The sequence below is a fragment of the Larus michahellis genome, chromosome Z, assembly GCF_964199755.1.
Source record: "Larus michahellis chromosome Z, bLarMic1.1, whole genome shotgun sequence".
NCBI classification, from domain to species: Eukaryota; Metazoa; Chordata; class Aves; order Charadriiformes; family Laridae; genus Larus; species Larus michahellis.
The window spans coordinates 72,815,077-72,828,281 of NC_133930.1; positions in this window are offsets into that span (position 1 = coordinate 72,815,077).

Sequence of the window (13,205 nt, forward strand, 5' to 3'; positions counted from 1 at the left end):
CTGGGGTCTGGTGGTATCCTCTTAATTAGATTTAACAGATTAATAAAAAACCTTTAAGTCCCTTAAACTTCTTTGAAATTTCTAGATTTAGGGGCCAATGTAATTTAAGATAGACATAATAAACAACATTGGTTTTAGCTAACAGCAGGAGATCAGATTTCTCAAATCTTCCCAAAATAAGAGTGCCATAAGACAAAACTAAAAGTTTTATTAACTTATTCTTCTTTAATTAATGTATTTATTTTTTCTGCCATCTTTTTCTACAGAAACCTTGAAATGGTATCAGACAAAATATTAATTTAAGCACAAAAAACAAGTAGGCTGAGCTCTTTGGAAATTGATTAAAATAATACTATTGTGCTAGTCTGAGTAAAATATAAGCTTGTGTTGATAAGGCCCAATAACTGGTTTTCATTATTTCAGAGTCAAGAGCAGGTTTCCTCTTTCAGGAAAATAATCAACTATACACTTTGTCTGAGTGATGCAATGTAATTAAGGCCAGTATTAATTTATTCAAGTCCATCTCAGTCTGTTAATTTCTCTAGGCATATTTTTATGAGTAAGATTTTTGTGTATAGATGAAGGGATTTTAGATTCAGGTCTATTGGTTTTGTGTTCTTTGGTAGACATTGTATCTGCTATATTGCAAAAAGTAAAAGTGTGGGACTTTTATCAATATTTAAATCTGCTTTGCAGTCCTTTCAACATGCTAATAACAAAAGGAATGTACCTTTCCCTGGAGAAGTGGTTTGGTAATTTAGAGACTCACTTCCAGCTTAAAAGCAACACTTAGTCTGTTGTTCTCATGATAAGCTGGAACATCTCTTTCAGTTAATGTTAAGTGTTAAAATAACAAGAAAAGCATCGCAAAATGTGAACACATTTATCTCATTGAATACAATATATAAATGGACAGAGTTAGGTTCAGTAATGACAAACAATAAAGGAGATGGTTCTGGTGTTCATTTTGACCTTCATTAAAGTTAATCTTTAATTAGATCTTTCATTAGCAGGCTTTTACCTGCAAAAACTGTGGGTTTGTTTATGTATATAGACGTGTCATTTGTCGTGCGGTATCTACTGCATTACAGTTTCCCTCCAGAACAACTGAGACAATTTTTCTTTAAAAGAAAGACTGCCCTGAGATGTACACCACACTCCTGCTCCTCTGGTGTACCTTGTCCTGGTTTCAGCTATTTCGTCAACAGTATTGCATCACTATTTCTACTTCACAGTAAGATCCAGATCCTCTTCTGCAGTATAGACGTCTTTCTGGTTACAGTCCTTTCCATCTTTGTGCATGTTAGTGTTTCTTTACAAGAAAAACACCTTACATCTCTTTATAATGGGTGCTTTCAGGGCACTTTCTCTCTTATTGAGCCAATTTTGAGTTCCATCCCTGCCTGCTACTGCATCCATGTCCTTCCAGTTCACTTGTTCTCAGTGGCACCTGCAAATTTTATTACCACAGACTGTTCAGCCATCCAAGTTATAATGAAAATATTAAGTGGTACAGGACATTTGTCAGATACAAGACAAAGGTCTAAAGGACCCACTTGACATTCCTTCACTGTCTGCTTTTGAATTATTGATCCTACTCTCTGATAACTGTCCATTTTGTGTAAGTTTTCTAGCACTTTTACAGAGACTGTGTACCTTGCTCAATTTTAGCTGTGACATAAGGTAGATAGATAAAAAAATAACCATGCTTTGTGGCTTGAGTAAATAGTATGGTAACATTAATAACTTTTTTTATGATAATAGTATGACTTCTGTACACCTCAAGCAATACTGTCCATGCCTCTCACCTGCTATCTCAAGGATTTATTTCAGATCAGTTTAGCATTTCTGTTTCACTATTCTTTTCGAGCAAAATGAGGAACTGATATGTGTCTGTTACTCTTGAGTAACAATAAGAGGACCTCGTCTGGAATGGTGTCCTAAAATGGAAGGAATACAAACGTTTTCTGAATGACCCAGATGAAGTAGCACCATTTCAAGGTTCATATACACAGGCTAATATTCCTATAATGTCGACATGTAGACAAGCTGTTTGAAACATTTCTGGCCTGGAGCACAATAATCTTTAGACCTCTTAAAAGAGGCTCATATCTAAGTTTTCTTGACTTTATCGTTCATTGTAATCTGTCCTGATCATTATTACTGTTTAATAATTGAGTTATAGAATTTCATTGCCTGGGACAACTGCAGGTTTAGTGATCCCACAACACTCTATATCACTGGATTTTTAAAGATCCAAAAGGTCTTTACCATACTCACTAGGCAGTGAAATATACTTATGTGACTAGTAGTTTACCCATTTTGTGTCATTCTTTGGCAACGCATGATACCTTAAATGTTCTGACTTATGACAAAATAAGCATTAAATCTTCAAAGGAAATTCAAGGTTTAATATATAAAAGGAAATCAGGGAATGAAACTATAAATTACAAAAGTATTAAATTTTACAGTACACTCAGATATGTGATATTGATGTGACAAAATAAGGTACTCATGGGAGACAAAGATTAGCCATAATAACCAATACTCTGTTAATATTTACTATGATATTATTGAAGGTCAAAATGTTAGAACTTGAACTATACCTTGAAAAAGTATAGATAAAACATTTTATGCTTTAAGGAAAGTTGTAGTTGCCTTATTTCACCAAGGGCAGTTTGGGAATCCATCCAATGAGTTTCTCTTCCAAACAGGGTCCTTCCATCCTTAGCAATCCCACAGGGTTTCATCTGACAACTTCTTTGTAACTCCACTAGTGAAGGTCACACAGACTTCTTAGTAACCCATTACAGGGCTTCGCTGTTTTCACAAACACAGAGCTTTTGCTCATGTCTAGCTCCTCTCTTACTGGGAAGATAAATAGAGAATGGCATACATGAATAAACGCAGCTTCTTTCACTGAGAAAATGCCACCTTTCCAAAAAAAAAAAAAAAAGAAAGAAAGAAAAAAACAAAAAGAAAACCAAAAACAACAAAAGGATGGGAATAGCAAAGGTACCTGAAAGAAATTAACTAATTTTTAGGTTCCTGCAACAGGAGGAGATTGCAAATAACAGAGGCTTAAAAGAAGCCAAACACCGTAGTCAACCCACAAAATGAATCAAATTAAGAAAGTATTACAGTTTGCACAAGAACCCAGTAGGATAGCAATAGATAGAAAAGCTTCTACAGGTATTTTGGTGATAAAAGGAAGACTAGAGAAAATGTGGGCCGTCTACGGAACAGAACAGGAGACCTGGTCACCCAGGATATGGAGAAGGCTGAGATACTCAACAGTGTTTTCGCCTCGGTCTTCATTGGCAAGTGCTCTAGCCACACTGCCCAAGTCACAGAAGGCAAAGGCAGGGAGAGGGAGAATGAGGAACTGCCCACTGTAGAACAAGACCATGTTCCAGACCATCTAAGGAACCTGAAGGTGCACAAGTCCATGTGACCTGATGAGATGCATTCGTGGGTCCTGAGGGGAGCTAAGCCACTACCCATCATATTTGAGAAGCCGTGGCAGTCTGGTGAACTTCCCATTAACTGGAAAAGGGGAAACATAACACCCATTTTCAAAAAGGGAAAAATGGAAGACCCAGGGAACTACAGGACAGTAAGTCTCACCTCTGCATCAGGCAAGATCATGGACCATATTCTCCTGGAAACTATGCTACAGCACATGGAAATAAGGAGGTCATCAGTGACAGCCAACATGATTTCACTAAGGGCAAATCATGTCTGACAAATTTGGTGGCCTTCTACAGTGGGATTACTGTTTTGGTAGATAAGGTGAGGGCGACTGACATCATCTACCTGGACTTATGCAAAGCACTTGTCACTGTCCCACATGACATCCTTTTCTCTAAATTGGAGAGACATGGATTTGATCAATGGACCACTCATTAGGTAAAGAATTCACTGAATAGTCACACTCAAACAATTGCCATCAATGGCTTGATGTCCAAGTAGAAAGCAGTGATGAGTGGCATTCCTCAGTAGTCAGTACTGGGACTGGTGCTGTTTAACATCTTTGTCAGTGACATGGACAGTGGGATTGAGTGCACCATCAGCAAGTTTGACAATAATACCAAGCTGTGTGGTGACCTGGATGAGCTAGAGAGGTGGGGCCATACAAACTTCATGAAGCTGAACCAGGCCAAGTGCAAGGTCCTGCACCTGGGTAGGGGAAAACCCAAGCACAAATACAGGCTGGGCAGCAAATGGCGAGAGCAGCCCTGTGGCGAAGGACTTGGAGGTGTTCATTTATGAAAAGCTGGACATGAGCCAACAATGTGTGCTTGCAGCCCAGAAGCCCAATCACATCCTGGGCTGCATCAAAAAGACCATGGCCAGAAGATCCAGAGAGGTGATTCTCCCCCTCTACTCTGCTCTGGTGAGACCCCACCTGGAGTACTGTGTCCAGCTCTGGAGCCCCAAATATAAGAAGGACATGGACCTGTTGGATCGGGTCCAGAGGAGGGCCATGAAGATGATCAGAGGGCTGGAGCACCACTCCTATGAGGAGAGGCTGAGAGAGTTGGGGTTGTTCAGCCTAGAGAAGAGAAAGCTCCGGGGAGACCTTATATCAGCCTTCCAGTACCTAAAAGGGAAAAGATGGAGAGAGACTCTTTATAAGGAAATGTAGTGATAGGACAAGGGGTAATGGTTTTAAGCTGAAAGAGGGTAGCTTTAGGTTAGATGTTAGGAAGAAATTCTTTAGTGTGATAGTGGTGAGACACAGGAATGGGTTGCTGAGAGAAGTTGTGGATGCCCCATCCCTAGAAGTGTTCAAGGCCAGGCTGGATGGGGCTTTGAGCAGCCTGTTCTAGTGGGAGGTGTCCCTGCCCATGGCAGTGGGGTTGGAACTAGGTGATCTTTAAGGTCCCTTCTAACTCTAATGATTCTATGATTCTATGATATGTATACATACATGATGTATACATATGGCCATGCACCTAGATTAACATAAGCAGACACACACAGCACTCACACAAACATAAACAGGACCAATGGCCTTATCCTGCTTCCCCCTCTTGCTGAGCAGGATGGGTGTCTGCTAGTGGGGGCCATATGTATAGACACATATTTATGAAACAGATACCTCCAGCATCTGGGATCAGACATTCAGTCTGACCAGTAGCTATCCCTGAGCCTCACTTTATAATCAACATCTTTTACCCACTCATCCCTCTATTTTCCTGTACTGGTTTCACTCTAAATAATCTAGATCCCTGCCTTCCTCCACCTCTGGCTTATCCCCAAAACATCCCATAATAAGCCCTATGCAATCACAAAACCCTCTTCCCCTGCATCCCACGGTATGCCCCTTACCCCTGGCAGTGGCCCCACAGGTAGTACACCTAAAAGCAGCTGCTGGTGACTCCCCAGCACAAGTGTTCCCCTACTCATGGGGTGGGGTGTCTCCTGGGACAGTCCAGGGGACCAGAGCTGGGGCTCATTCCCCTGACTGGGTTATTGGGCTGCCCCTGCCTGCTCTGGTCCCCCTGGGCTCCTTTCTTGATGTGGAGTCAGGCCTTCTGTAGTATAACCTTAGGCTGTGAGTTTTGTTTAGAGTGTAATACATATCCCAGTGAAGCTATTCAAAACTTCTGACTTGGATGGGCTTTTAAGCTATTATCTAAAAATGTAAAGATGTGCTTCACACACTGAGATTATCATGTATGGCAACTTCCAATCTAAAGGGAAATTTTGCATTCAGATGAGCGTGTAATAGAAGCCTCAGCTAGGCAAAATATCATAAATGTAATTGTAATGCTGGAGGACCATTAACCAAGAGTGGCATGGCTCGCCTGCTGTAATGTTATGCTGCTTATCTGTGTGGTGGAGTGGGAGTATTACAGTAAGCTAAAGTAATTGAATAAACACGATGTAATCAAATCACTGAGCTAGAATTACAGGGTCCTACAATATTTGTGATGTATTTAAAAATATGATGCTTTCAGTTTTTATTTTTTTTATCTTCTAGTAAAGTATAATAAAACCTGTGGAAGTACAAAATGTATTAAGTTGAGAGAAATAGCATTAAGGTTTTAAAAAAAGAAAAAGTATTTTAAGATAAACAGATGTTCTAGGAAAAGTAGTTGATATGATGTTGGTTTAAACTTCAAATATTATTATCTGACAAAATATACTTTGGGATTTTTTGGGGGTATCTTTATCGAACTCACTTTGAAAGGTCATTCTCAATCTTGCACGCTAAAAGAAAAAGAAAGGGAAATATGTAAATGGGGGTGTAGAAAAGGAGGTATCCTGAAATACAGCTGTCTGTCAATGAAAAAAAAAGTTCACATCCATCATGATGAAATTCACGTGCAGGACTGCAGTATACCAAGCTGCACAAGTTGACAACAAGATTCATGCCTCACAAGACTGGTTGCAAACTAAGCCGCTGATGTTGACAAACCCCCACCCAGCAAAGCTGATAGATAGTGCTATTCTGGAGGTGTGTAGCAAGAAGTCTGTTTCTTTCATGTCATGTAGCAAAAAGTCTTTGTTTCTTTGACCTTTTAATTATGTACTCTGCCTTTTCTGAAGAATAGAAACAAAATAACAATCAAACACCAACAACAGGTTTGCTTCCAGCCATTGTCTTCCCATTCTCTGTCCTTCAAAATGAGCATCTTTTGGCATAGCTGGCAGTTAATTTTGTTCATTAAATACGACTGGAATATTTTTTTTCAGATTTTTTTGTGTGTGTGTGTGTGTCTCTAAACTGTACTAGCTGTTAGTGTAGACTTTTATTAGAAATAAGAGCATAAGGAATTTTAAGAGAATTAAGGAATTTTTGGTCTTAGAGTCTTAACAAAATTCAATAGCTGATTTAAATTTTGGATGATAAATTATTTGAAATCTGTATTCTAAGAAGATTGTATGGCCTAATTTAATTTATCTGACTATCACTCTACCTCAAAAGGCTAGAAAAACTACAGTTTTCATTCTTAGGCTGAATTATATTCACTTTTACCATTTCACATCATGTGTGAAAGCATTCTTACTAGGAGGGGAAAAATATGTCATCTTTCTTCCATGAAGGTTGATAGGAATATCTGTTCACAATGACAGTTTGGGTTTGTGGGGTTTTTTTTCCTTCTTAACTGACAGCATACAAAAATGTAGTATGTGCTTGTTTCTTAACTTTAAACTGGATTTGAAGTTTGAAACTTGCATGTTGTCTTACAAGGAAAGAGTACTCAAGATTGCTAATAAATCTAGGGATGTTTGTTTAAATTGTTAGCTTATGTTCAGTAGTGTGAATTAAATAATGCAAGGAAAGACTTTTCACTTAAAGGTCTTTCCAAGTGTCATTTAAGTCCATATTCAGTGATTCAGGTCACTGAGCAGTGTTTCTAATTCAACTATTGCTTTCTGATTACTTTCCTTGGGTGCAGAAAACCTAGGGAATGGAGGGAATGGAGAATTTTATGCAAGTTAAACTATAAATTTGGTCAAAGAGACTTTAAGAAAAAAAAAGCAGCTTAGCTGTAAAACTGTTACAGATCATAATTTAGCAAAGACTATCAGGCTTTTACTGTAGTGTTTTCTTGTTTGTTTTTTTTATTTGCTTCTTAGAGGTGAAGTCAGGGTGTGGAGACATTTCCTAGGCGGACCAAGACTCTGTGATGCGTGTCCATGTTTGGGTTTTCTGTAGGATAATGTTCATGTTTATATCAAACCCAGAACTGCCCCAGGTTTGAATCCAAGGGTCTATTTATCACGCAGTAATTCCCAGACTCAATCATGTCTCTCAACACCATCCATCAGTATGAGTATCTTCACAGTACGAGGTTATAACTGGCCAGGATGCAGCAGTGATAGTATTTTTCCATAACTGGTCTCATCCTGGTGTTTTCAGAACCAAAATAGAGCAGGAAATCTTTTATTCAGATTGCTCCAACCATGAATTTTAAGTTGTTTTCCTTAAGTACTATGTTTAAAAATGGAAACCCAGAATTACAAGAGTTGACTCAAACTTTTTTACAGGTGTTGCAAAATGTATAAGCTTGTTTGGGTTTGGGGCTCCATAAAAACAAATTTTAAGCACTGAGTTCACATATTTGTGTTTGACAGGCAAAAAATGCCATTCTGCCCAGAGTATCCAGCAACTGTCAACAGGGCAAATCTTCACATGCATTTTAGGAGCAGCTACCTTTTTCTTTTTTATTTTAGCCATAGAGTATTGAAATAAATTCCTAGTCACTGGAATTTTTTTCTTTCATTAGAAATATTTTACTGCTGGAATATTTGTCTGTGGATTTATTTCACTACACTCATATTTTGGTTCTTTTTTAGAAGAAAATAGAGAGAAAGAATTGTCTGTGAGAAAAATATTATTGGGGTTTAAAAAACTATTTTAAAAACATGTGCCAACAGCTGTAATACAAAATTAATCCATATTTGAAGATTGGTTAAAATTCATAGTAACTTGGCAATGAAGAAAATGGTTGTATGTATTTTGATTAAATCACACAATTTTCTGCTTTCTCCAATTTCTTCAGTGATTTTCCTGAATATCTCAGTGAAATAACATGTAGTGTTGCTTTCTGTACGTCGAGATTTGAACTTAAATGAGCTGCACGCATGGGTTAGAGGTCTTTAATCAGTGCCTCTGGCCTAGTTTAGTCTCACATGTATAAGACTACATTAAGTTATACATTAAGTTATAGATTGTCACCTTGGAAAGAAATGTTGAGTACACTTTGTGAGATTTAATTTGATTTTTGGTTAAATTTGCCAAAGAAGGTTTCATTCAAACTTTTATATACTATAATTAACAAATTGTAGACTTGATTAGAAGAGTTAATTACACTGTAGTTGGTACATACTGGAGGCATGTTATATAAAAAAGTGTGAAGCCAAAAAATGAAAAAAAAAAAACACCGCCAAAAAACAACAGGGAAAGGGCAAGGTAACAATGTAATTAAAGTGTTAGTAGGTGGACACTTATATCAGATGCCCTTAGAGGCAGTTGGAAGGAAAGATTCATTTTTTGTTTTCTGTTCTTATGACTGTGCTACACAGCAGTTTGTTACCACTAGTATGGTCTGAGTTTCTTTTTTTTTTTTTTCACATGCATTTCCTTAGTGAAAAATATTTTTATAAATCATGGGAAAATGTTAATATTTTTATTCTTTTTTCTAGACAAGACATCAGAGAAAGAGGAAAATCAGTAGACAAAACCCAATATAATGTATGCTAAAGATAGGCCTACATGCATATTTATATAGGTGCTGAAATTGGGTTGTTTGGATATCTTTTTATCTACCATTTTCTTCATAACCTAGGTTGAAATTTTATTTATATGTGTGTGTATGGATATAACATATGAATAAAATATGCAGCACCATCATCATCATCATCCTAGAAGTACTGCTATGATGAGATCTGAATTTTATGCAGTTATTTCTATCCTTTTTGACAAGACATAAAATACCTATTTATCACAAGTTCAAACTGTCATTAAACACCAGTTCCCAGTCCTGTTAAAATGAACAGGACGTATGGTGTATCCTAGCACTAACACAATTTAAGTATTAAACTTTATTACCACTTTTTATCATACTGAGTTAGTATAATATTGCAATTAGCTTTTTGTTTTCCCTAATAGGAAAGGTCCTAATGTAACATGCCTTGAGCCTTTGTTAGTGAATACATATAATTTCAGAAATCTGATTAACTTTTCTATATGACAGAAAACTGTTAATGCGGAAAATGTGAAAGTTAATATGGTAAGATTGCCAGAAAATATTTCATTTAGCCTTACACATTTTTTTCCCAGAAAGAGAGAAAGAAAGGAAGAATGGAAGAGAAAGGAAGGAAGGAAGGGAGGAAGGGAGGAAGGGAGGAAGGGAGGAAGGGAGGAAGGAAGGAAGGAAGGAAGGAAGGAAGGAAGGAAGGAAGGAAGGAAGGAAGGAAGGAAGGAAGGAAGGAAGGAAGGAAGGGAGGGAGGGAGGAAGGAAGGGAGGAAGGGAGGAAGGAAGGAAGGAAAATCCTGCTTTTGTGGAAATATTCAACATGAAAAAAAGGCATGAATGTATTTAACATGCAAGAAGTTAAGGATTTACCTACTTGTTCTTCTCAAATGAAATGCATTTCATGCAGGCGTTTATGAGTTTGGGTTTGCTTGGGTTGTGTTTTCTTTTGTTTGGTTGATGTTATTTTTAATAAATCTAGTCCAAATATTTTTTAAAGAGATTCTGTTTTCTAGTACTGTTTTATCAGATGAGGGACCAGTGAAAGGGAAGGGAAACAAAGATCAGGGAAATAAAGAAAGGGAAATAAAATCATGAGGGAAATAAAGAAAAGAAAACCCACGGAGCTAGAAAAGAGCTGAAAAGATCCCATTCAGTGATTGAAGAGCTGTGTAAATTATGTAGGGTTGTAAGAGAAGGTTAGAATGGTCTTTTGATAGAGTCAGCTGCTCTGGCCTAAATTTTCAAGATGAATAAGAAGGGAAAGCTTAATATACAGCTTACATCCATTTTCAGGACCTCTGAAAGCAGCATATTGGTTTTCAAATCTTAAATATTCAGATGCTTAACAGTAGGTTCAAAACTTTGAATACATGGACATTTTTTAAATTTACTGTAAAGAGCCTTAATTTTAAACATTATATGATTTGTTTAAGTTACATTAAAACTTCAATAAATCAAGATTCATTAATATCTATCTTTTAAAATTCTTTTTTATGTTATGTGACCCTGGATTGCTCACATTTTCAAAGCGATTGACCGTGCCCATTCAGGACTCTCTGTTCTAATTTATAGCTTTGTTCATTGTTATTTTGTATATTCTTTCTCAGCATCTTCTGATTTTCTCTTTTGGATTGCCTTTTTCAGTCCTCATCCCTTCAGTCACTGAGAAAACACAAAACAGTAGCAAAAGCCGTGTGTTAACATAAACCAGACAGTCTTTGACATCAGACTTCCTGCCGGAGGTTGCCGCAGAGAAAATGCCTTTCACTTATGAAGACCTCCCCATACTATGGCCCAAAATTTTGGCAACACAATCACATCCGTAGTTCATTATTCAGTCTACATCCTCCATAATCTTCAGTGTGTTTTCCAGAGAAGAGGTTGGGTTTAGCATTTTGCATTTGATTTTTCCTTCTTGTGTTGTCCTGCTTCTCGTGGGCGTAGGGTTAATTCTCCCCAGGACACAGGTATTCCATGCCATGCAAGCCATGCCCACCCTGAGCTGCCATGGGAGGGGGCAGGAAGTCGCTGCTTGGGGCAGGCAGGGGCATCCCGGTCCCGTTGGTGAGTGGCGGTTCAGTAACTGTGTTCGTATATTCCTCTGTCCGTGTTATTGTTGTTGTTTGCTTGTTCCCTTTGCTGTTCTGTTAAACTGCCTTTGTCTCAGCCCAAGAGTTTTGCCTCTTTTCTTCCGATTCTTCCCATATTGGGAAGGCCCAAGCGAGCGGCACGTGGTTCTTTGCTGCCTTCTGAGGCTAAACCATGACATGTGTGAAGCATTTTTAACTTGTTGGTACTGAGTTTCATATTATTGATTTCAAAGTGTTTTAGCAATTTATCAAGATCACTATGAATTCAGACCTTTCTGTCAAAATGTTTGTAACTCTTCCTAATGCAAATTATCTATATATACATATTATAGGCACTATAATAACCATAATAATAACTATCACTAACTAGAACTATCCTTTACATGCTAATTATTTCTTCTTAGTATATCAGCAATTGAACTAATTACAGGTATCTGGTGACTGTTAGCCTTATACTCAGCTTTACTGTACTTTTGCCTACTTTCTATATTTTTCTCGTTAGCACTGACAAGTGACATACACCACTATCTCAAAAAGTATACCAGATATATTCCTTTCCTTCTATCTCTGAGTGCAGGTCTTCAGTTAAAAACACACAAAAAAATGTGGTTTAAGCCGATCTTTTCTTCCTAAATTCTTGTAGGTCTTCTACTTTTTATAATCTTATTATCTAAATGGTGGCAAAATGAGTATTCAGTACTTTATTCCAGTGTCTTTATTAGAACCCTGGATAATAAATCTCTGAAACTACAAATGTAAAACAGTGTTTACTAGAAACATGCACAATGGTTCTTCAGTGATTGGATACACTGTTAAACAGAATTGTTGTGTTTGTCCTGCTTTTGACTGAGATAGAGTTAATTTTCTTCATAGTAGCTAGCATGGGGTCCGTGTTTTGTATTTGTGCTGAAAACAATGTTGATAATTCATGGATGTTTTAGTTATTGCTGAGCAGTTCTTACACAGAGTCAAGACCTTTTCTGCTTCTCACTGCCCTGTCAGAGAGTAGTCTTGAGGCACACAAACAGCTGAGAGAGTACACAGCAGGGACAGCTGACCCCAACCGGCCAAAGGGATATCCTATACCATACGACATCATGCTCAGCAGCAAAAAGCTGAGGGAAGAAGACGGAAGTGGTGGCGGGAGGGACGATGTTCAGAGTTATGGTGTTTGTCTTCCCAAGTTACGCATGTGTGATGGAGCCCTGCTTTCCTGGGGATGGCTGAACACCTGCCTGCTGATGGGAAGTGGTGAATGAATTCCTTGTTTTGCTTTGCTTGCGTGCAGGACTTTTGCTTTACCTGTCAAACTGTCTTCACCTCAACCCAAGTTTTCTCACTTTTACCCTTCTGATTCTCTCCCCCATCCCAGCCTGGGGGAGTGAGAGAGCAGCTGTGCTGCGCTTAATTGCCAGCTGGAGTTAAACTATAACAGTGTTATAAAAAACTAGTGTGATTTGTCTGCAGATAGAATGGGGAAAATCAAGTCTCAGGTATTTTAAAAAAAAAAAAAAAAAAAAAAGGTGGGTCAGGAGACAGTCGTGTTTACTTTTGCCAAAAATAATCCAGTCTTGACACTGAAGTAAATCATAGTTTCATAATGAACAAAACATCTCTGTGAAGCAGAGTGTTTTTAAATCAACTTATTTCTTCCCCTCTGAAGTCCATTCAAGAATTTTGAAACTTGCTTCTCCAACTTTCAGTAAACACTACTGCTTAGTTTCCTTTTTTCTTTTTTCTTTTTTCTTTTTCTTTTCCTTTTTCTTTTGCGTTTGCTTTTGCTTTTGCTTTTGCTTTTTTGTTTTCTTTTGCTTTTTCTTTTTCTTTTTCTTTTGCTTTTCCTTTTTCTTTTTCTCTTTTTCTTTTCCTTCTTCTTTTTCTTTTTCTTTTCCTTTTTTTT